This window comes from Manduca sexta, chromosome 19, assembly GCF_014839805.1.
Source record: "Manduca sexta isolate Smith_Timp_Sample1 chromosome 19, JHU_Msex_v1.0, whole genome shotgun sequence".
NCBI lineage: Eukaryota > Metazoa > Arthropoda > Insecta > Lepidoptera > Sphingidae > Manduca > Manduca sexta.
This window is the reverse complement of record NC_051133.1, coordinates 10,772,026-10,795,444: the sequence shown is the minus strand read 5'-3', so window position 1 is coordinate 10,795,444 and position 23,419 is coordinate 10,772,026. Positions and strand designations below refer to the sequence as shown.

Sequence of the window (23,419 nt, the reverse complement as noted above, 5' to 3'; positions counted from 1 at the left end):
GACATTTGGAACTTCTTTCACTCACGAACTGATGAATATTTATGTGTAATACGAGGTAATGAGAGTTGAAGATGAAGTTTTCTGTAAAGATATTTTATTGATGGAAATTTCAGTTGCCAGAGTTCTAGATAAGTTCCCGAATTAATAGAGCATGAACACTTACTTAAATTTGTTACAGCTTCTTTGATTATTCGTCGTTGTTAGATGAAAATAATATAACTTTTTGTGTGTCTTTCTGATTATTAAAGGCAGGTGAAGTATTTTGTACAGGCAGTAGATAGTAACTAATATGTCACGTAAAAACTTTTTTATTTTAATTTTCTGTATATGACCAGCATTAACGGAGATTCAAATAATATATTTCTTACAGCCCCATAATGCTCCTGGCATTATGTAAGTTCTATAAGGATAGTATTTACATACCTACATCATGTTTTTTCTCAGTTCAATAAGTTTAAATACCTACCCACCAATTCAAGCTGATTGAAATTATTCATAGCAGATGTCTTAAGACAATATCGACAGCTAGTTAAAAATTCAAAGAGTGTCGCAGATAATAATGGAAAAGGAATGATTAATTCGCAAAGACTGCAGTGTTGGGACCTTCTTATTGGACATGGCGAATGAAAATCTAAAGACAAGTAAAAAGTCTTAGTTGAGGTAAGAGTGTTTGATTAGCTTTGTGGACGAAATGGGGTTATAATCTTTTGTTTTATACTACCTTTGTAGAAGTGGTTTTAGTAAGATACATTAGAGTCTTTATTTAGTTATGATGATTATGATTCAGGTATCATAAAATTTATAAATTTTTAATCTGAAGTTTTAAATCTAGTAATCAATAAAAGTTTTTTTTAAATCCTATTCTATTCTAAAAATGTGTTTATTTAAGCATAATGTATTAGAGATTAAAGCTGGATTTTTCATTAGTTATAGTTAAATTAAAATTATACAAATAAAATCTTTCATTATAATGTAAACGAAATTGGTAATTGAAAATAATAAGTTATTTTTAAACCATAAACAGGTTAAATACTCATATAGCGTAATAAGATAATGACGTATACATACCATCACCCAATCCACTCCTCATTAATCTGTGAATACCGAAATGAAGAGGCTTTCACATTTACGAGAACGTTCACACCAACTTTATCTATCGCTGCGTGAAAAATGCAAACACTTTTTTAGCTCAGCTGTAGTATACAACACGCTGAAATGTTTATGACGTCGGTGAGAATGTTAATAATGGTTTATCTCTATTTATTTTGGCCGGTTTTTGTAACTGGTTATATTGTGGTACGTATATTATTTTAGGGAACAGGGTGTTATAAAGATTATAGGAGATAGCTTTTGCCTGCGGCTCCGCCCGTTTGAGACAGTTTTTCCGGGATAAATATTTTCCCGGTATAAAAAATAGCCTATAGCTCCCGGGAGCAATGTATCTTCTTATTGCTGAAAACATCTTGGTTAATATTCCCTGAATTAAGCACGTTTAAACAAATTCTTACTCTTTATAATAACGTTAAGGGTATACAATATAGAGTTCTTTTCATTTTTACTAGAAAAGGCAGAATGCGACTCTGCCTACGGTGATCTAAATCTTTACTAGTTTTAAAACTTCTTTTGTTTCATTGTCGTCACCTCAAAGTTACGAAAAATTTAGTTTTAAATATGCAATGCCAAAAAATGCCGCTTAATAATAGAAGATATTATTTGACGGAAGTTAATAATTATAACCCTTAGAGCCGCGGTCAAAGAGATTCAATTCTTGATAAAAGAAAGAACATTAGACGAAAATTAATGCCCATTACATGAAGTCATAGCTTTTAATCTTTACAGCTCCTAAAAATGTTTTAATTACAAGAACGAAACTTGAAAATAACGTTAAAAGTAATTTTATAACCAGAATTCATTTCGCCACACAAACTTTCAGCAAAGATCAACTTAATTAAGGCGGAATCTGGTAGCCGTGGGTAAACAATTGAACAGAACTAGTCCGTACCACAGCCCTTCAGCGCTACAAATAACAAAAGAGTAAAAAAACTAGATTACAGTTCTACGCTCACCGAGGTTTTACAAACAAAACAGTTTGGTTTGCAATGTTTACGAGTGTCAACCTTCTTTGAGAAATCTTCGTCGATTTTCTGCGAGTTTAAATTATTTTTAACGTTTGTGGATATTTCTTACAGTTTTTGTATAAATAATTTTAAGTAGATAGGCGTAGTTGTACTCGTATTGTGTGCATGTTATTACTACGGCTTTAAGGTTTCTGAATCAAATACCGGTTGGGGAAATGTAGTTTTTCTGATCAGTATCTGTTTAATCTAGAAAGAATCGCCACATTATATGTTTATGCCTGATATGCTTATAGGCTCACCCCCTATCACATCATGGGACGAAGTACTTACACATTGGGAAAAGTGGGTGCACAAGTTGTGCCTCAGCCTACCCTTCCGGTGGTAAAGACGTGTGTATTTCTTAATGATATAAAGAGAAAATGCAGTCCAATAATGCTGAATATTGACGACGTTAAAATGTACGGCTACTACGAGTATTAAGTACTTATTTGTTTGGTCTACCTAAGCTGCATTCGTTGAGATTAGCTGTTCTGAATAGGTTGTGTACAAATTTTTGTGGCCCTCCTGGTACAATATATATGAGGTACCTGGCCATTTGTACTAATATGCCATTATTAGTTGGGGTCGCTCAATACACGTTGTTGGGGTCAGAATCCTGAGAAAGAAATATAAATTATAATTTCTGATTCATATCATGATTATATAATTATATGTTTACTCCCTTCAGAGTATTTACTTCCAGTAAAACTGTGTTAAATAAATCATTAAAAGAAAATGCTGGATTTGGAAATCGAACGTAAAACCAACCGCTTCACAGCTCATATACAATGCAACTAGCGAAAGCATACAAATTGTTTTAGAATATAATATTACTAATCTTATAAACAATGCAACAATATCTTTTAGTTTATTTTAATTTAGCCTACCCAAGCAATGTAAGGATAAACAACTTTATAAAGACATAAAACTATGGAATTCCCTTCTAAATAGCGGCTTAATGACTCAACAAAATCTTTAGTGAATTAAGATCCTTGAATGTTAAATTAACTTTAAGAGATATTATTATTTAAACTGTTTAAATAGAGACTCGCGAAATGACTTTGTTTTGGTAAGTCAGAATTTATATCTAGATTAAGCAAGAGATTCTATAACTAAAGGGGCATAATAAATTGTACAGGTTTAAAGTAACTAAAGCGATGATAACTTTAGGTTTGTGAAGTGTTAAACAATGTAATTTTTATAATGTAGTCGATGGGTTGAGCTCTTCCAGTTATTGCGGTTAAAAACTTCAGTTTATTGTTTTATAATATAATAAAATGGTAACAGGCCAATGTCCGTACATTAAAGATAATGAAGAAAAACTAATATGGACGTCTTTATTATATAACAACCGAAGCAACAGAAGCCATGTATTCGATTTTTTGACTGTCTAAATGTTTGTATACGCACCACGCAAAAAACCCACTGCATGGAATTATGGAGTTTTTATACCGATGTATTGCTAAATATCTAACTTAAAATATAGGCTCCATTTTATCCCAGGAAAATACAAAAGCGAGATTTTATACCGGAAAAATTGATTCACTCAGGCGGAGCCGCGAGCAAAACCTAGTTAGGAATAAATTTATAAATTTTACAAGGATTATAAAGACAGATAAGATATTTTTGATGTTCAAAAATATTACAAAAGAAGCATTACTCACTACTTTATATTAGGTCCTAAGCATAATTTAAAAATTTAGTATGAAATTTAAATCAGTATTTCCGTGATGGTTTCTAAACGTTTTTATAACTATAAGTTTACCTGTTAGTTTTTAAAATTATCGTACATATGTAAAACTATGATGTTATTATATTGTTATAGCTTCACAAATAACATTTAATATTCAATCGAGCATCACATTCAATGCAATTACCTACTGGGTATGAACAAATTGAAAATATGAAAATATGCGTGATAACAGAAAGATGGATTTCAAGGAATCAATTTAAAATCTAAATTGAAATATTTTATTATTTGAAATATAGATGATTTAATAACAGTATCTTCTCTTTTTACGCGCTATCCTGAAAAGACGAGTCTATTTCACTAATTCGAAGGGTTTGCACTTTTGTCCATATTGGTCGAAAATCGTTTGATAGATTACCCATGTTACGGTTTGAGAATCATTTATTTTTCATAACATTATAAATTAACTTACTGAGAAAACTACTTAACATAGTAATTTTATACAGGCGAGCATTCTAAAAAGACCACCGTCCTTACGGAGGTTTCAGGTTTAAGTTTGTTGAAAATATATTTTATGTTTTCCGATAGTTAATAGAGGACAGATGCTTTTGTAAGATAAATGTTAAGTTCCCTAAGTTTGGGACAATTACAACCATCAGTACTGAAGTATTTATTTTTTGTATGTGCACAGCAAAAGTGACCTCACTGCCCCTGATGGAGAGTGGGATGGGGTCCAAGAGAATGTCGACTGATTAGAGATGATTATCCTTCGACAGTCAACACAATTATCCGGCCTGTTGAAACCGAATATACACAGGCTGATCGCGGTACGAGACACACTTACGTAGTTCACTGTTACGGGTTTTAACTCCTTGTGTACGGTGATCGCTATCCTGTCGGTTATAAAATATATATTATATATATTACCACCAATTCACTTACATGGCATCATCATCATCGTTATGAACAACGACAGGAAGTCCGCTGCATGATCATTACTTGCATATACAGATACACATTTTTAATATTTTTTAATGTAAAATTTTATTCCTTTAGAAATACTTTTCAAACAAGATTCATTTAAGGGCAGTGACTTCGATAATAACGTAAAGGTGTGCAGTAGTCTGTGGAGTTTTGTTAAAGTCTCGACCACTGAAACTTAAAGACAGCGTAAGATTATAGTGTAATGCTCTAACTAGATGGTATGACTTGAAATTCTTAATTTAACTAAGTGGAACAAGTTTATAAGACATAAGAGTCTACACTTCGCAAGAACATACAAGGGATTAATGTGTGTTTCTTCTCTATCATAATTTAAAGGAATTCCTAAGATCAACGTCAAATTATTAAAAGCACAACATAACTGTGTTTTATAGTAATATCATTAGACGTGCCCATTGAAGTATGTATATAAGTCCCCATGAATATAAGCAGTTGTAGTTTGCCATCAAGCTACTTGCTCGTCCTAAAATAAAACTACTGATTCATTAAAAAGTTAAAACAATTCCAAAACCAAACATACGAAAGCAAATAGACATGTCCAACAAATTTGTTTAATTTTAGTTATCCCTCGACAAATGAAAACATTCCAGTAGTCCAGTTAATTAGTAACAGAGTTTAATTCGGACTCGTTTATGAAACAAGCTGGAGGATTAATTATGTCCTTTGATAAGGATGTTTTGTAAATATCGCGCGGGGATTTTAATGGGATAATTAGGTAACTTGTTTACATGCCCCTAATAATGGGAGGGATTCTTAAATGATACTATCTAGGGCCACGTGACCCGAATATGACGTATACTTAGATTATCATCATGCCTGACATGTCTGGGGATTTGGTTTGTTCAAGTTTGTTTTGAATAGTTTAGTGAAAATGACAGGGATCATCCCTATTGCAAAATGTCATTTATCACTATAAGTAATATACAGTCGCAAAGCATTGCTTAGTTAAAACAGAAATTAACTCGATCAGCTGTAAGTTAAAACCCGCCATCTTGCCTCTTAATAAGATTTAAGGTGGTAGCTCAAGGTCCATTTTCATACATTTTGTTTCGGCTTTAATCTAGGTAACTAAACAAGTATTGGCAAGTAAAGAATTTAAATTCACGTCTAGTTAGTGATTAGTTCTCGCAGTTGAAAGAAAAATGTAAAAATAATTAATAATCATGGATATTTCGGCCTTTAAAATTTAATATGACGAAATTTTAAAGGCCGAAATATCCATGATTATTAATTATTTTTACATTTTTCTTCAACTGCGAGAACTAATCACTAACTAGACGTGAATTTAAATTCTTTACTTGCCAATACTTGTTTAGTTACCCAGATTAAAGCCGAAACAAAATGTATGAAAATGGACCTTGAGCTACCACCTTAAACTAGAAAACCGGTGATGTTTTTGACAGCTATTTAAGCAATCCTTAAGCACCTCTTAACGCTAAAACAAGTTTATAAGTAAGACTGATAATGTAACGGAAAAAAAATTAGCGAAATAGAAAACTCTTTGCACCACTTAAAAGCGATCTCTTCCCAACAGCCTTGAATTAATGATTTCAAGTGTAGGTGTAGACGTGTTAAATAATATGTTTACGATCCACGTTCTGTAATACTCAAGAATATTACTCTAAGTACGAAGCACAATAAATACAATTACGGAAATATGCCTACGGTTACGAGCACTCAACCATTACCATTTATGATATTAAAAATGATGATCACATTTCGTGGGGTAAGACTTACGCAATTCCAGTGCACCTTTGTTTCACTTTAATGATCCCGTAATCTGGACGGTTCTTGTTTTAAAGTGAATTGGCATTTGTGAACACGTCGGTGTTCCGTTTCATTCTTTAATTTTCACAGTATGCCTGTATTTTGTACATTTCCTCTATATTTTAGGGTTTTTTTTGTAGTTAAAGCATGTTGTCAGGATATTCAAGTTATTTGTAACGTTTTTAGGTATATCGACGATGTATTTAAATGCACCTATGCTTTTGTTTCATAAAAGTATTATCGAATTAAAAAATAATAGAAACTGACAAAAACGCGAAACGATACGCGTGTTATGAATAAACCTGTAGATATGAAGATACCCAAATAGAACTGGAAATTAAGACCATGAATGATAAACGAAGCCTTCCAAACAACGTTCGAAATATCAATAACGTTTACAAAAGATCCACGTCCGTAGTCAAAAATAAATTCAGATCAATTTTGCCGTACTTTTTTATAGCGTGTAAGCAGTCTCGAAATCGTCGAGTGGAAAAACACATCTGCGTTGATTTGGTTCGTTCGAAATACAACGTTTTTACTAGTTTTGTTGGTATCTTTAAAGTTAAAAAGTAGCTTTGCTTCGCTTTCGACTATGTTGTTGAAAACGCAAACATGAAACGTGATGCGCAAGGGCGCTCTTACTTTGATTAGATTTTAAAGGAATAATAAGTCCATCATAAATGTTAAGTAGTTAAAAAAGAGTTTGATTTCACGAATATATAATATTTACAAATATATGGGTCAATCCAGTAGGAGAATCAGTAGATCCAATGTGGTTGAGGATGATATTTGTGGATGCCCATTGAGGGAGGAGGACAAAGGATTTAATTCCAAAACGATTAGTAATTTTTAAGCATAAATTGCAACATTCTGATTCACTACTTTTAAATGTCGTCTAACGAAACGACCGTTGAACAAATTGATTCATTTCCAGTTCGTGATTAGGAAGCTTACTCTAAATTTCTTCACCAACAAGTATTTCTTTTGCTAAAATAGTGTTTAAACGATTTGATTTAAAGATATAAATTGCGATTATATCATACACACCGACAACCATTGCTTCGACAATCTAAGTAATACAAGACGAATAAAGATCGGAAAATACTAGATTTTAACGGAATCTTCTAACACAAGCTTGCATAAACTATATCTTTCGTTAATGTTTTCTTTTTAGATTACGAGATTTATGGCTAATAAATGTTTGTAACTTACTAAAAAGTCTATTTATGATCAATTCTGGATGGCACCAGTTATATCCTAAGCTACGTCCAAGAGGGGCACATTAGAACAAAGGTAGGAAAAATTTAAAAAACAGTAAAAGAACTCTGCTTCATATACGTATCAATTTCAGTTTTTTTTTAACAAAATACGTCACCCTAGCCTGACCCTATATTTACGTAATATATATTAAAAATACTAAAAAACAAATACATTGTAGAAAAATGTCCAATAGTACCCCAACATTAAAATTTTAATAGTGGATATAATCCAGATAGATTGGATAAAATGCCTCCCTCTAATTTAATGTGTTAAATGTCTATTTTTTTTAATGATTATAAGCAACCATAAATATAACTATTTCTCAAAATTTCTTCATATAAACTTAATCTAAATATTTTACGTGGAACGCAGAATTAATGAACCGATGTATATAACGGCTTCAAAGCAATTTAGCTTCGTGTGATGTGGCGAGGTACTAACCTCAGCAAGCCACAAGTCAGCACATTATTTAAGTTTATGTTCATAGTGGATACATAGGAATAAATATTTATTTTAACATTACTAAAAGCATTAGAATTTGTCAGTAATAAAATTTTATAGCATAATACTACTATGAATAGTACAATAAGGGCCTGTTTTGCAAGTTTCGCAAGTTTTGTAAATAGTACTACTTTAACTCATTTCATTACAATTTATTTGAGAGCATAGATTGGAGTCTGACTTTTGAATTTGGCCGAGTTATACAATAGTGTGCCAAGTAGCATTTACTCGGAAGTTGTGAAAGACGCCATGAACATATTTTTTTAATTTTTGAACGGTGACTAATCTATTTAAAAAATCGAATAGGAACATGCCCAAGTCAATTATTTAAATATTTTGTTACTACAAAAATCTTGAATTTCGTCTCAAATGCTAAAAGAAGACTGCTGTACTATAACAGCAGCGCAATTTTATTTGAAAATCTTTCATTTGTCTGTGTATTTGTACTGAAGAATATATCTCCATCCAAAGCTTTATCCGCCATGTTTCATTATAAAGGTCGGAAAGACACGATTAATCAGTTAATCTGTGACATGCCTCCAGTCTGGGTCAAGGGTGTGTCCGCAGACAATACCTATAGGCTTTATTTCATTCAAGGCCTGTTCTAAGTCTTTGTGGGTTGGCAAACTTGTGTTGTACGGTATATTATGTCGAAGTATCGTCACTGATAGGTTTAGTTCAATTGCTTTAGTTTCGCTACAACCGACTTTTATCATGTTAGATTATAAAAAGTTCAAATATTACAATCAACAAAATATAAATTTAAAAACAGAACCGAATTAAGACAAAATAAAAACTGTTTTAATTGGTTGTTGAAGTCAATCTTTATGGATTTGATATTTTCCTAAATATGCCATAAGGGTTACGGTTGGTTTAATTAACTATCGCCCACGTTAAAATATAAACTAAATTTATTATCTAACGCTACCATGTTATGTGATATCATAACATCATATTTTGTAATTACTGTTCAAAGTTCGTTCAGTTTAAATGTAATATCACAATTTTATGAAGTCCTATATCCAAAGTACTTTTAGGCACACATCATCAACAATATATTTTCCCAATATTTTAGAGCCGTGATAAAATCAACGGAACAACATTAATATACTAACTTCTGATCCAACAATACACACGAAAGTGTCCAACATAAAATGTTACTTAACGTTTGCTTGGCCACAAAGAATACTCGTAAAATTTAAGACAGTAATAAAAAGCGACTTTATAAGTATTTACCATTGCCCTTACTCCACTTTCTATAAAAACAAATTAAGGGGAAACTAATAAAAAGTAATTTCAGCTGTTTTCGCTCTAATATTCAGTGGGTTCAGCTCAGCAGACCGCTTATAATGCGAAGAAGTCAGGGGTAATAATCGAAACAATGGCGGCTAAACATGTTTTGTTCTAAAAGTTGGAAACGCGAGCAAAAGCTAAATAAGAAACAAAAATATTTGTAAGCATATTTTCTTTTGTTTTCTAGAAATTTTCTTATATTATGCATTAAATATATCCTTTTCAAAAGATTTGTTTTCTACTACACCTTTTTCTATCTTTATTTACCTTAAGGGTTTTCGATTTAGTTCGTGAATTATTTAAGTATTCTTTTTTCAACTTCCAGTTTGGTAAGAGCTCTGAAAACAAAACAATGAACAATATGTTAAAATAGTAACATCAAAACTCTCGAGCGGCAAAAATTGTAGCTCTCTATGTAAAACCGGCAACTATTTAAGTTTACTTAAATACTTAGCTTATATCAAGTCTCTGTACCACTTTAAATTTTTACTAGGGGAGAATACTTCTGGCATTCAGTCCTTTTATACAATTATATAATAAATAAATAAATAATAATAAAAAAAAAACTATAAATGTAATCCGATACTTTAATTCCGGAGTCCCAAGAAAAGTTTATTTTAGTCAGTTCCTGTAACCTCGCGAAGAACCAGTAAAACTTACCTTAAAAGGTCGCCATTCACATTCACATCACGCACTTTTCTTTACCAAGATTCAGTTTGATGGCAAATGAGAGCTTTCATTTCAACTAAGTGCAGTAGCCAATCGGATAGGTGGATTTTCCTTTTAATAAAAATGTCGTTGGACAGGGTAATGTATTTCTTTAATTTCTCTGCTGTGGTTTATGTGTAGTAATTAATACAGTTTGTGTAGTATTGTAGGATTTAATTTTATTATGTTGAATTATACGTTTGTAAATAACATGATTTCTAAAATTATTATTATAATTTATATCCGTTATTAATATCCGTATGACCCTCCATAGCGAATAGTGTTTCATATCTCATTTCATTATCATTTGCATTTGAACCTCCAGGAAGTTGTTTAACATTTTAAATTATTTCGTTATATTTGCTTCGGTATCATTACCTACCTGAGGCAACCATTGCATGAAAAAACATTTCTCGAGAATTCCACTTCATTTCACGTTTCGTTTCTGTCTGCAGATTTTATTGCCTATGCCGTAGAACGTATGTATAACATTTTCTGGTTTCAAAATTTGTTCCTCTAGGTTTTTGCAATAGTATTTGGGTTAAAATTTTGGAATGTGTTTTCAAACATAATGCTTCAAATAGAACAAACGATAAATTATTAGTATTACGATAAAATATTAACTTCATATCAATATGAAATGTATTGATACTCACGAAAATTTTGAATAAGTTATCAACTACCGAATACGCATACGTAAGAGCACGAATTTAATGACGCCTTGAATTATGACGTGAAATTGTCAATCAGCCCTCTTTGACACATTAACAGCAAATTACTTTGCAAAGAGCAAACTGTGACGTAAAAGCATATTCTGATTAAACCCCGTGAACCAATCGAATGGAACGATATCGACGAAATTAAATCATTACAGTTTATTTTTCATATTCAAGTCTTTATAATTCTAGGATGGCGCATTTTCTTCCTTTTAGTTTATGATCTTGTGATTTCTGACGGCTTGAGGAATAAATTACATTTTTCATACTACCGCTAAGCAATGCTCCTGGCTTCAGCCATGTAAAAAGCCTTTCGTGTTACAAGAGTCTGTAAATCCGAATGAGTGCAAATCGTAATGTGTTTAAAATGAGAGTTCGGAAAATGTTCTTGGACAAATTTGCGGAATTATCATTACTGCATTAGAATAAATTACTTCACTGCGGTAATTAATTTAGGTATATACACAATATTATTTATTTTTTATAAATATACAATTTTATATATCATGAAGTTAATTTTAATATAATATATTAAATTTAGTATTTACGTAGTTTTGTTTTTGTAGTTAGTCATATATTTCAGTACTATAAATTACTGTAGCGATTCATAGCAGCCCGGATAGGACTTTAGCGCCTTATTAGATTAAAATATTCCATTATTATTCATGGGCATAAATTACCGCGATAATAAGTATGTGTTAGTTCACGACATGGGGTGTCTCTATGCCAAGTTTCATCCAAATTTGTTTAGCTGCTTTTGCGTTTACTTCTAACAAACATCCAAACTTTTCCACAAAGTTTCGCATTAATATTATTAACTAGCTAACCCGACAGACGTTGTTCCGTCTTAACTATGAATTTGCAGCGCGCATTCTGCCAATCGCTGACAGTTATTTCAAACAATTGACAGTTATATAAAATTAATATTTTCGTTAGGTTTTCTTAAATTTTCTAATTTTTTTTCGCGCATTTTTTTATTTTTTTCTTTTTAAAACCTTCTCCTGACAATAACAAACACAACAAAAAAAAACAATAGTGAAATCGGTCCAGCCGTTCACGCGTGATGGTGTGACCAAGGGAAATAGGGATTCATTTTTATATATATAGATAAGTATAGTCACAGGTCCGTCTGGAAATCTTAAGGGGAGGTATAGAGCTCCCGTAAAGATTCAGCAGTGGATATTATGTGGCTAATGATTATGATGATGATGAAACAAAGTAAGGAAGTAAGATCGATACTACCATTTACTCATAAACTAGTAGGTTATGCCTAAAGGTTATCCAAAGGAATTAATCTTACTGGTATGTCATATAACGTCACAAAGGAAAATTCTAAGTACCATGAGGTATGATTTTCGACGACGTCGTAAATATAATAGCCTGTGCTATTAAGATGGGCATATTAGGAACATTAAGGATAAATAAGACGCTTTAATGAAATATTTGATGGCAACACCCCGCATTCAATATTTCACCCTGAATTTAACCATCTTTGTAGGCTTACAGTTGTTCAGACATGCCGCTTCATGTAATTTTTGAGTAAGTCAAATTGAATATTTTATCTAATGAATTTCTTTTTACTTGAAAATATGCTAATAGATACTTAGTCTTTTCAATAATAGATATCAGTTTTTTAGACTTTTACTTCTGCGTATTAGTAGCCTAATTGAAATCTTAATTCTAAATTTCAGAAGGCAGGTAGAGAATTTTTTGGGATCAGAACGATTATTATACCTAATTTTCATTTTGCCATCTCTCTGGTTTTGTACTCTGTGGAGCAGGCGCGCGACATTTTTTCCTTCATGTCTGACACTAACGGCCTTTAATTCCTTTTGCACGACGTAATTTCGAAAAAGGCTACATTTATCATTTAACCCTTTGGGTAATTAACCTAATTTACAGCTAAAATATTCACAAAAAGGGTTAAGTAATAAAGAAATTCTCATGTTATCTAAATGCAACTTTGTATGTGAAATTAATTTATCTTGTATACCGGGTTCAAAGTAAGGAATTTCATATAATGGAGCATGCAAGGGAATGGAAGCAGGTTGTTTTTGGATACTAAGGAATGTTGTTTATTAAGAAAATCAAGACCTAAGTTCTTATTATAAAGGGGTCTCAAACTTGAAACTTTAATTACAGATACTAAGGTAAGAAAATACGTCAATTTAATTACGACGGTTGTATAGAATTTATAATTTACTTATTAGTATGATGATTTACAGGATTTCGTGAAAGATTGTTTATGTACATCTAAGAATATAAGGAGAGTAAAATCAAAATGATCAGAAACTTGAGGTCGGCTGCCTACCAGTCCTTCAATTCCAATACTTTCCTTTTATATGATCCTAAAAATGTAGGTACGATTTTACTTACACAATCCTACATCCACCTAGCTAACCTATTAATTGGCTCATAGTTTTATGGCTTCTTCATTGCGTGCATGTTTTACAGTTTTATATGAGTCCAATGTTATTATAAAACACACTGCTATACATTCTTATTTTTTAGTTATATAGTATAATGTATGATTTTAATGTTGTTACTAAGAATTGAAATCAATATATTTATTATAATAGTACCAGCAGAGAGTTAGTTATAACTAAGAATTGCTATTATAGCCATAACATGATTAACGAAAAAGATTCTAGATGTAGAAATAAGAGACGAAGCAACCTTGTTAAAAATAGTAACAGCGGTCACTCTAATTCGCCTTTTATGTCCCTTTGTAACTCAATAGTTGACAGAAAAGTGATGGAAGCATTTAAGGGCGTATTAAATAACGGCTCGCCCAAGCGTTACGCTTAAGAAAGGTGTGCGCGAACAAAAGGCATGGGTGGAAAAAATTATATTAATGTTAATGGATGTTATGTTTGTGACAATACTGCTAGACGTATAGCAGAATGACTGTCTAAAGCAAACGTAATATACGTATCATTTTTATAGTAGGTACCAAAATTAAATCAAATATTGTATCGCATTCTGTCTCGTAATTGACTAAATCATTTCATTAAAATTATTGTAGTTATATAACTAGTACTTATGTAAATAGACAGTGATTTTATTTCAGTTTGCATGTAACATCAAAGTAATAAATAAGGACGATTAATTAAATTCTTTCCAATGATTTACAACTAGAAATGTTTTAAACGTTTACAATTTACAAACGAAATAGGGCGGAGTACTTCTGCTCCTTCTACTGAACACTAAACCGAGATGGTTCTAAAAACTTTATTATGCTCTGCGTTACTACCTTTGTAATGACATTGGGATAATTGTATTGTTGCTAATAAAAATGGGACTGAGTCTAAAAAATACTCGTCTGAATACGAAATTTACCTGTGAGCCTCTGTTGTTACGGAGAACAAAATGGTTATGACATGTGGGACAATTTAAACATGAAAAAATATTTTACTTCGTATTTATATAGAAAACCAACTATTTCGTAAAATGTTACAAGAAAAAAGTGGTATTATTCAAGATGTGTGTGCGTGTCTGTAAAAACTACAAGGTTGTAGTGATATTTTGGACCCTTAAACATATTTTTTTATATGGCCACCACTAAGCGACCCCACTGCTGCAGCTGCTAGTAAGCGGAGTGGGGTCAAGATAGAATGTCGACTGACGAGAGAAGATCACCCCTCGCCAGTCTAGATAATAAAGCTGGCCTGTTTGAACCGTATATACATTTAAAACGAGATAATTCTCGACGAAACTGAATGCTGCAGTTGCCTCCCTGCCTAAGCTTTAAGAAAATACTTTACTATGAAGATGCCGATACAAATTGCACATGAGGCAATAAAGTGATCTTGCTGGTAGTAGGATATATATATCTACCCGGATAGTGACCAGCGTACACAAAGTGTTGAACCCTGCCATAGAGGCCCACGTAAGTGTGTCGCGTTCCGGGATCAGTCTGTGTTTATCCGGTTAGGCCTAATTGTGTAGACCAGCGATACTCTAAGTGTGTTCCGCGGAACCCTGGGGTTCCGTGATACCTCTGTCGGGGTTCCGCAACCGCAAAAAAATCAAAACACCTCTCTCAATAATAATTAGTAACTGTTACATTGTACTTTTATTATGTTGATTAATAAAAAATACACTTATAAAAACAATTGTTTTATTGTAGGGTTCTATCAAATATTTTGCTTCCCAAAAGGGTTCCGTCATTTAAAAAGTTTGAGAACCACTGGTGTAGACAGCTGAGGGGTATATTATCTGTCGTCAGTCGACATTCTATCGGAGCCCACTCCACTTACGATCAGGTGCAGGAGGTCACTCTGCCGAGGACGTATAAATACAAGTAGAGAGTGACAGTAGAAAACTGCGTCCCTAAGGCGTCGCAGCGGTGTGTACCGCCTCTGCCACCCCAGCTAATGAGTTAAATTTTCCTATTCTAGTTTATAAAGGCATTTCGCGCTTTAATGCATGCATGTGGCTTACAAAGTGCAGCTAATTTGTTTAGAAATGTTTTGTTGTGTGAATGTTGGCTGCTCAAAATTTTGAGGTTTATTGTAGTTTGTCCACTAGTGTCTTAGTTATTTTATGAGAAACTGCGGACAGTGAAAAGTTAGTTCATTAGTGTCGTTATATCAAGTAATGAAACCATTCCAACAGCAGTGTTAGTTTATTCATTTATTTGTTTTTGTCTTTAGATAAACACTTTTACTTTTTTTAGGAGTCCAGGTCAAATCTGCTTTTGCTGTAAGACAGTATTTAAGGCAGCCCTCTCGTGTGTATTAATTTAATAAACAAGGAATATCTAATAACTTAACGTACTACAACTGTAAATTGGCTCTGATTGATTGGTTGAAGACTAAAAGCTATGATTCAATAGAATCCACTGTACAAACCACAGACACTCACTCACACACACACATACACACACATGCTCGCACGCATATACACTACTGTAACAAATTCATATATTGCATGTGTGCGCTTTGTTTACAGAATTTGTAACCCTTCGTTTTAGTCCATTTTACTTATAATTTATAACTGATATAGCAATACTCACTAAATATAAAGATGGTCTAAGAAAACCTGGACGGAAGAGTGAAATCTTCCTAATGCAAGCAATAATATTTTGCTTAAAAGGAGACTTCATACCTTTAGGTGAAATGTAACCTACACTTTTTAACTAAATAAACATTGTATTATTGTATTTATTGTATTATATAAGAAATCGTACATTATTGTCACGGAGAAATGCAAGAGAATACGAATTATCCAAAAGAATTAATGAAACTCCAACGCTTCAAAAATACTTTTTAAGTGATGAAAGAGCGGTAAAACAGAGTTGCATTTAAGCATTGAAGGATGAGTAAAATGTACCACAAAGAAAATGTTTAACTAACAAAATACTATTGTTTATATAGCTACGTGTATTTATGTATACAGTATTTTACAACAAACTTGCGCTTTTACGGTTGGTGTTAAAACTTTTAATGATTCACTATCTTTAACCATTTGTTACTGAACTTTATCTAGAATAAATGGTTTGTGTTTAAGAGCTATGGTTGCCTCATTATAGGTAATTCCCACGCACAAACGCGATTTAAGTTAAAAGTTTAGTTTGAAATATTGAGATTACTTCGTCTTTTTAAGATAAATTTGTTTTTAGTTACTTGGAAACATTACTGTTTTTAACTGATCAATGTCTAGGATTTTACTTGATATTTTAATTAACCTAACTAGTAATATATTTATGATGAATTAATATTTGTATATATCGTATTATTAATATTTATTGTTGTGTTTGTATACCGCAACAGTTTTCTTAGAAGCACCTACCCTAATGTTGACTGGGACAGAATGCCTACTGCATTAAGATCGCCTATGATATGAAATGCAATGAATAAATAAAAAATATATATATTTTGAATTATATACACAGTCTATAATTTAATATTTATAATACTCTCGACCCATTAATGGACTTTATTATTATTTTATAATCACATTCTGTAGTGTACCTACAACTTCAATTAGTCCGTTATTACTCTATACTCTTATCAATTTTCTTACCATGCATACTTACGAATATTTTAAGCTTCACTTTTCTACAGCGATGTTTCAATATTATTATAATTATTTTGTAAAAATATGTACATATTTTACGCAAAATTTGCAGGCTTCTTCATTGTTTGTAAATACTACTACAGCGGTCGCTTTAATTATACATAAAAAAAGGAAATAGAAGATTTTGTCTACGTCTGATAAGGAAAGATTTAAAAGACTAGTGTTGCTCACGGCTCTGCGCACGTGTATATCCTTTATCGGTATAGTAGTCATAGTACATACTACTCTGGTTAAAAACTTATATCCCAGATGGTCTAAAGTCCCACTATGCTCTTTACCACGATAGTCTATATGTAAATCCATGGCTTGGTCTCTCTGTTTGCCAAATTTCATCGAAATCCGTTTAGCGTTTCCTGCGTTTAGTTTTAACAACTTTACAAACCTATAATATTAGGATACTACTAGTAAGAACAAACTATCCTATTTTCTACGGAGACTGAATCACTATTTTATTACAGTTCCTTAGAAATGTTATGTGCACAGTTTACGACGTAAAATAACAGCTTATAAACTTTTCACTGTGTCTTATATTTTGCTATAGGGAAATTTCAGGTTATCCTACACTACGATGATACGAATAGTTATATAAAATTACTCTTTTGACAGTTTTAATTATTAAATATAGCTCTGTTAATATTCCTTTTTCAAAAGGTTTGGTCTATTAAAAATTGGTCTTGTATATCGTATCAAATATTGAACAAGTTAGAACTTTGAAAAATTACACGTTATTTGTGACACAATTAAAATTTTAATGTAGCCGCGGTAAAACGCGCTCGGTTCACTAGTTATTGTTCTGTTTATTCACTCACATTTGGTAAGCCGTGAGCATTTCATTGGGCTCAAGTGAAAACAGTTTAGACAATAGCTGTGGCGAGTGTAGTTTAAGCACAGCTATCCTAAAGCTAACCACATTTAATTCCAGACAAAAGCACGTAGTTTTTAAAATTAATTAAAACTTCAAATTATACTCACATTTTTAATTGAAAGCACAAAAAGCGGTCTACATTTTAAATTAATAACTTAATTATATCCCTGTTTTTAAATGTATTTTCTAACAGCGATCAAGTTAATTAAACAATCTTTTTATGTTCGATGGAAGCTGTTTTGAAAGTTTTGTATTTTAGGAAGCTTTATTAATTACCTGTTTATTAATAATCCGTTGATAAAACTTTGATTTTTGGGATTTGGGTTTGATACAACACATCTGCCTTATGTAGATATTTACTTGGTGGTAAAATTAAGAAATGAGTATATGACGAGTTTTCATGTGAAATTAAAGAATTAGTATCCGGCATAAGTATTTGGGATTTTACGATTCAAAACCTTATGGCTAAGGATGTCAAGCGCAGTGGAGTACAAAGCAAAACTTTGCTCTTTTTTTTATTATTCGAAAACCGACACCTAACATACATCTCAATCAATTACAAAATAAACGAAACAAATGGTCATTTACGGGTTTTCAAGAGTACGTAACAGAATAGGTACAATGTAGACATTTATATAAATTATTGTTGAAGAGCTGGAGATAAATCCCCATCAGCACCGAATCTTCATCAGGCGAAGCGATCATATGACGTGGAAACAGATTTCGAGACGCAAAGGAGTCACGATCCTCAGTAATGTGGGAACAATTAAGAATAAGAAGAATATATTATAAGTATAAATTATTGTTATCCAAAGTTCTGTACGGTGTTGCCACTGCTTACGGTCGTATCGCTTACCATCAGACGAGCAACATACTCGTCTCGTTATTCAACCGGAATAAAGAAAAATAATACTCCACTGTTTCACTGCTGGCCCCTATCTAAAGTCGACTAATAGTTCTCCACGCCCTTATACTAAACGTACATGTTATGTAAAATGTGTTGTACGTAAAATAGCTTTTATAGAGATAATATCGAGTCTATGTTCTTGAACAAAGGCCGGGCGGCGTTAATTCCGGACCCATTGTGCACATCTTTATAGACGCGCCTACCATTTTTGTAGCTGTATATTAAAGCCTAGCTCTTTATTATTAGCTAAACAAAAGGTTTCATTTGATTATTTAAATAATCAAAGCAAACTGTATTATAAACTATACATACAGGCATTGTTCTCGAATTTGATATTGAAAGTTACTCGTAGATATTTTATTGATAACAATGACAAAATATGTAGAATTATAATGTATTTCATAAATAAAATATTGGCAACTTGTACTTATTTGTATTTCTTTTAATATTGTATAAATTTTTACCTGAAAAATGTGTATCAACATGATAAATTTTATATTGCAAGTAATTCTATTGTTTTCTAGACTACCTACAATGTATGGCTTAAATAGAATCCAACACATTATGAGTTTTGTAACAATCGTAATAAAGTCCAAACATTAGTGACCTTCCTCATGTGTGTAATTGAGCGTTATATTGGGATGTTGCCCAGACAGTGATTGCCGGGTGTTACAAAGTCGCTCGTAATTTCGGAAATGTTAATTTTGTCGAATTTATTGTTACAGTTAATAATAAAGGAGATGGACGGTTTTGTTTGATTGAACACATTCGTATTTGAAACTATTGCCCCGCTTCAAACAAAAAGTGATAATCAGAAGACTTAAAATCTATAAAAAGGGTACAAAATACCCCAATACTTACAGAATAAAATAAAAGACCAAACAAACTTAGGTACATGTGCATTAATAATATAAAGAGATATCTACAATAAATCCCATTGCGTTTCTAAAATTGATTAGCTAATTAAAAGAAAATGTGTATTAAGATTTGATGAAGAAACAAATTGTCCATAAAACCAAATGTAAATCAGAAAAATGTACAAGAGAAAGTTCAAAAACAGTCGCAGATGTGAAAAAGTAGATCAAACAATGTTGCTTGTATAAAATGTGTTTTATCCAACCTTTTCCTTTTATCAGTGAAATGTAAATTTACTCAAAACGTAAGCCGCAACAGTAGGCATCCATGTTTTTGTACATTGGAAGGGTTAGATGCGATACAAAAGAATTTCGATTTGTGGTATGAAAAGCCCTTCGTCTCTTAAAAGCAAGCGTTGGGACCTTGCTAAAAAGGTTACAGTTCTGCTCGATGTTGTAGGTCAAATATGAAGGGTACGGAGTGATTTCAATCATTTTGAATTGATCATTAAAATACTGTGACATAATATTGTAATTTAATGATCTCAATAATCGTCTTCTATCAGTTAACGTATATTATGTACATATAGGTACATTTATATTTTATATATTACTTAAAAATACAGTAAGATTGTAAATTATCATAAACAATGAAAGTTCAGGGGACGATATGTATGCATGAATTCTGCTTCAACTGAAATATGTTAATTAAACATTGAACGACTTTAAGAAAATAAATAATTAATTTTATAACGCTTATTATCGTTTGTCTCAGGAAATCGTAATTATTATCAATTGCGCCTTTAATTTGCTTTTAGCAATTACAATTTTGTAAATATTACAATTAATTTTCTTTAGGCGCATTTACCTTTTTCGTATACCACATTATCAATAAATAATAAGTAAAGGACAAACTTGGCGGTATAGTGGCTATAGCCTAAATAGTTAGGAATAGAACGGACTGCCGAGACGCATGTCAAGGTTCAAAATGCAAAGGCACGCACCTCTGATTTTTCCAAAGTTATGTTTATATTCTTTGTGAATTATCTCTTGCTTTAACGCTGACGGAAAACATTTTGAAGAAATGTTGACAAGAAAAAACTTGAGAAGTTCTCCATAAAGAATCCGAAGGTATGCAAAGTCTGCCAACACGCACTAGGCCAGCGTGGTGGATTAAAGCCTTAATCCTCTTAGTAGTAGAGGAGGCTCATTTTCAGCTTGAGAAAGTATATAGTATAAAGCTGGTATTATTTATAGGACAAAGCTATTCTTGGAGTAACAAGTACATGATTTCGTTATGAAATATTGATCTTAGCTCATTGTAGGTACGAATATTATTTTATTTTAATGATTTTTTTCAAAAAATATAATTATATCACTTAATGTACTTACTTATGAATATAAGTAATATCTGTTATAGTAAAAACTTAAATAAAATCATTTTTAATAGTCTAGTAAATTGATTTCATAGCATTTATTAGTAAAGCATTAAAAGGAGCTTTTGGATTTATGTTCGATGATGATTGGATTAAGGCCCTTCATTTAGACTAATAAGAGACCCTTTTAGTAAATTCTATAGTACACAAAAATATTATAATGAAATGTTCTATTTTCATTATTCAAGTGCTACTAAAAAAATAAAGTATATAATGTAGAATGTACATAATAGAAGATTATATCATTCAAAAAACAATGTTTCCGCCCGGGATCGAACCGGGGGCCTTCTGCGTGTTAGGCAGATGTGATAACCGCTACACCACGGAAACGCTATCGCCACAAATTAATTAGTATACTACTAACTTTAAACAATAACATATTAAATTTATAATCTAAAAAAAGCGAACAAGTGCGATTTGAACTCGCCCACCGTGTGTTCCGTACACACTTGTAGGTAAGGTATATAAGTTCAACCGTGACAAACTGAATTTTGTCGCTTAATCCCTAGACACGGTTATTGCAACAATTGTAAAACATAAGTCCGTAATTGTAAAATCGCCTTTATGTTATTACAGTAAATATTTACGGTTTTCAATTTTTTTCCCTTAGCATGTGCTGTTAGACATTGCTTCTTGCCAAATTTCATAATTCTAAGTCTACCAATGTGAAATTCTAAAATATGCGAAAAAAAACGGTCATATCTTTTGACCGCGTTGAATTTTTTTTTCACAGCTGAAAGAGACCGTAGACCCAAGAAATGGATATAAATTTCAAATTGATACGTGTGTTCCTAAAAAAAAGTTTTGACAGACAGATAAAGGAACAGACGGACAACAAAGTGATCCTATAAGATTTCTTCTAAGAAATGAAGATTATTAATGGTTAAAATATATTATAAAACAATACAATGATGGCGTTTCAATTGACCGCTGCCTGTAATTTGAAGTCAATACGGTAACCGCAAGAACAAAAGAAAATCACTAGTTTGTATAGGTACTATTTTATTTGGCTGTCGAGTTTTAGGATTCGACGTAATAAATAATATCTTATTTATTATTATTATTATTATTGAATTCGAGTTCCTTGGTTTCACATTTCATATAAGTATTCGGTAAATGACATCTTAAAACAAATACTACTAAAACTACAAGCACTATAGGGTCTGGTGCCTGTACATCTTACTTCGTATTTTATTGTTCTTCTGTGGCAGAAACAGCTGAACAGATTTAAATGAAATTTAGCTCACAGATAGACATGTCCTGGATTAACTCATAGGCTCTCTTTTATCCGGTATTCGACCCAATGTGAAATAGGGGTATTGTATAATTTTACTTTTTAAATAGATGCCTCTGCGGCGTACTCGTGGAGCTTTGAATTGCTATAGTGATTTCGGGACTTTTGGCAAAGCCACGAGCAACACCTAGTTATTTTACTATAAGTTTGAACTAACCATCAAATAAATTCAAATATTCGTAGACACTTTTATCGTACTTCAACTTTATCTTACCTTTTTTTTATCGTTTGTAATGGAATTGTCAACAAAACCATCTGATAAGATTTACACTATACATTTTCAGATGGCAACAGAATTGAAGGATACAGAATAAAATCCCAAAGGACAATAAATCCAATTTACCCGTCTAGTGCCGTGGTATCGTAATCATTCTATTTTTGATAAAATGTCACCAGAAATGCTATGTAGGTAAATCTCTGTGGACACTAAGGTTGTTATCTATTTTGGTATCGGATGAAAAGGTGTAAAAATGTTTAAATTATTTTGAGTCGGAATTGCGTCATAAAATATGTAGTGTGGAGAATTTTTATATAATATTTAATACCTAGGTGGTTTTATAAGACATCAAAATGTCAATGAAATTTAAAAATGAGTGCGTCAAACCATAAAACAATTTAAAAGACCAATGCTGTTATTGTGATGAAATACACTTTTTCCTAAATAATTTACTCAAGTTTCTATTTCATCTCATATAAATCTTTTAACAACTAAAAATATTAAATATGAAAATTGTCGAGACCATTCCCGCGTTATCATTTTCTACTAAATTCAATGTTTAAAGGGTTGTATGCACATGATATATAAAGGTCCCAATATTATCGACTGCCAAGGGACCAGTGGAGATTTATTCGGGAATTCGGACAAATTTAACCGTAATCAATGAACCCATGTCGTCACCATAAGCTTTGGGTTTTGCTGTTAAGTGGG

The 23,419-nt window shown here is 32.0% G+C and overlaps 1 protein-coding gene and 1 non-coding gene across 3 annotated transcripts in view; both read right to left on the bottom strand.

The window, feature by feature from the left end:
* The window catches only part of LOC115440830 (Kv channel-interacting protein 4), a 224,145-nt gene that overhangs the window by 174,683 nt on the left and 26,043 nt on the right, over positions 1-23,419 (bottom strand). The window lies entirely within an intron of this gene.
* Trnav-aac lies at positions 21,455-21,527 on the bottom strand. Its single transcript has one exon. It is a non-coding gene; the product is annotated as a tRNA-Val (tRNA).